Source organism: Nannospalax galili, unplaced genomic scaffold (genome assembly GCF_000622305.1).
Source record: "Nannospalax galili isolate Female #2095 unplaced genomic scaffold, S.galili_v1.0 scaffold1318, whole genome shotgun sequence".
Lineage (NCBI taxonomy): Eukaryota > Metazoa > Chordata > Mammalia > Rodentia > Spalacidae > Nannospalax > Nannospalax galili.
This window is the reverse complement of record NW_008342123.1, coordinates 1,698,792-1,701,673: the sequence shown is the minus strand read 5'-3', so window position 1 is coordinate 1,701,673 and position 2,882 is coordinate 1,698,792. Positions and strand designations below refer to the sequence as shown.

At 46.6% G+C, this 2,882-nt stretch overlaps 1 pseudogene; it reads right to left on the bottom strand.

Annotated features, from left to right (window-relative positions):
* Positions 1-2,194: 2,194 nt before the first annotated feature.
* Positions 2,195-2,545, bottom strand: LOC103738120 (annotated as a pseudogene).
* Positions 2,546-2,882: the final 337 nt, after the last annotated feature.

Genomic DNA, 2,882 nt, shown 5'->3' with positions numbered 1-2,882 from the left:
CAAGTTAACAAGCAACCCAGAGAATGGGAGAAAATCTTTACCAGACATACTTCCAACAGAGAATGTTCTAGTTTGTCTCTCCATTGCTGTGACAAAATTCTCGGATGAATACCAACTTGGGGAGAAAAGGGTTTATTTGGCTTATATCTCCCGGGTCACAGTTCATCAGGGAACCCAAGGTAGGAACTCAGGGCAGGAACCTGGAGGCTGGGGAGCACAGGCCATGGAGGATCACTGCTTACTGACTTGCTCTCCTGACCCATGCTCAGCCTGCTTACATATACAATACCCAGGGGTGGCACCACCCACAGTGGGCAGAGCTCTCCCACATCACTCAATAATCAAGAAGGTGCCCCACAGACATGGCCACAGGCTAGTCCAATGGAGGCAATTCCCCAACTGAGGCCCCCTCAACCTAGGTGTGTTAAGTTGACAGTAAAGCTATCCAGCACATCATCAGAAAACATGGCACAGTTAACACGTGGTCACTGTGGTAAATGAGTTGTTGTTGGGGAATTCCGGGCTCAGAAAGGCTGGGTCACTTCCTCTAGGTCATGTGGCTCTAGGTATGAAAGTCTAAGCTCCTACCAGAGGACGATGCATACCTTAAGGGCTTTAAATTTTAGGGAGAACATTTTACAATGGGCTGGGTAGTTCTGAGAAGGCGGTCAGATGGCTGGTAAGACTTGGGGAAACAAACAGCAGTAAGGGCATCTTACTCAGAAATAGCATGAGATGTGGTCCAGGGGCATAAAGTCTCACTGAGGTAAGGATCTTGAACATCATCCCCTGGGCATCTTGAGACCTCATTTGGAGGAGTTGGAACTGAAACTTCCCCAGCCTAGTTCACAAAACATCTGAGGCAGATCATCTACTTACCTGCTGATTCCCCTTCACAGTGGAAGGACACAAGACATGCCCCTTCCTGAGCAACACGAACAGCATGTTCATTAGCATACCGTTAGCCCACCTTAGGAGGAAAGTTGGATACAGGGTTTGGGAAGAGCAAACGTCATACAATTTGGGGTTTTGTGGGTTTTGTTTTGTTTCGTTTTGTTTTTGTCTTTTTGAGACAGGGTTTCCCTGTAGACCCAGCTGGCCTGGAACTCACTATGTAGACCAGGCTGGCCTTGAACTCACAGAGATCTGCCTGCCTCTGCCTCCCAAGTTCTGGGATTAAAAGCGTGTGCCACCACGCCTATTTTTTTAAAAATCATTTTTAAATGTAAAGATTTTAAATTTATGTGCATATGTATTGATGTGTGCACATAAGCACTGGTGCCCTCAGGGGCCAGGAGAAGGCATTGGCTCCCCTAGAGTGGGCCACTGTAAGCACACACCCCACTCCCATGTGGGTGCTGGGAACCAAACTCTCATCTTCTAGAAAAGGATTTGGGTTCCATTCCCAGTACCCATGGCTAACAACTGTTTGTAACGCCAATCCAAAGACCCATGGGAATTGTCTGACATGAGTGCACTTACACACATGCAGGCAAAATACTCATACACATTAAAAATAAATAAAGTTAATTTTAAAAACTGAGCTTCCAGGGCTGGAAAGGTGGCTGAGGGGTTACCACTTTGGGGCAATTTCCAGTGTGAAGATTTGAAAGTTATTACCCCAGAAAGGCAGGCACCTTCCTGCCCATTTCCCATGTGTGACAATCAAGGTTAGAAAGAAGTGAATTCCTAAGCCTGCTCATCCAAGAAAGTTACTGTTTTCCAGATTCGTTTTGTTGTTTGTTTTATTTTTTTTCCACTCACTCCCATTCTTCTTTCATTGTATCAAATCCATCCAAGTACAGGCCTGATTCACCCAATGAATTCTATGCACATGCTTCACGAAACTGCTGCTAATAAAAACAGTATGTACCTGATATATGGGGATGGTATCGGGGTAAGAAGAGAGAGGACAGGAAGGAGGCAGCTGCCTCCTTTTTCATTGTGTTCTCTAGATATACAGATAGAGCAGAAGGTCCTGCCCATGGGCAGGAGAAACCCTAGGAACAAGTCATTACATATCAGGTAAGTACAAGCTTTGGGGAGTCAAGGTTGAGTGTGATATCTGAGACCTTCCCTAGCCTCACAGTTCAGAGCCTAAGTCACTGCACACCAAGTCTGTGGAGCTCTCTATCTCTTGGCAGCTCTCCTGGGAACGAGCCTTACTCTTTGGGATCTCAAACATGCAGCTTCTCTACTTCTGTAGAAGCTTGTTCTTGGTCCCGACTTGCTCTTGGAGGCTGTGCAGTTGCTGCTGCTGTTCCTCAGGGCTCAAGTGGATGCCGGGCATGGTGTCTATGAGCTTCTGCATCTCCTCGAATTTCATCTGGAGGGTGCTCAGGTCCTGGTGGACATTTAGACTGTCCTTGTACATGCCTCTGATGACGTTGTAAACCAATGGCAAAAAGGAGTAGTTTTCCTCCTCCGTCCTCTCAGGGGATTCAGGACTGGGTGTTGGCAGCACCTGGGTCATAGCAGCCGGTTGAGGCTGAGGCAGCAGTGGTGGCTTGGTCTTCTCTAGAGGCTCAGGAAGCAGGGACCTCATATGCTTGGTTTGTTTTCTTCTGGTCACTCTGGAGGAGGCCATAGCATCCAGAGCTCAACTGCAAGACCCAAGAGCCAGCTACTCATTACTGTTTTTGAGACAGGCCGGGAAATCCCTATAAACAAGGATGAACTTCAACTTCTGATCCTCCTTCTTACCCCTCCAGAGTGCTGTAAGAAACACTGAATATCAGACTTTATTGTCAAACATTGTAGAACTTTTATGACAGAGACTTCAAATCTTTAAATCTTTTAATCTCTCCTACCCTGTAAAACTTTGGCTTATGAAAGGCATTCCTGGAACTTCATGGTTCCTTCTCCCTTTCCATCAACCTCTA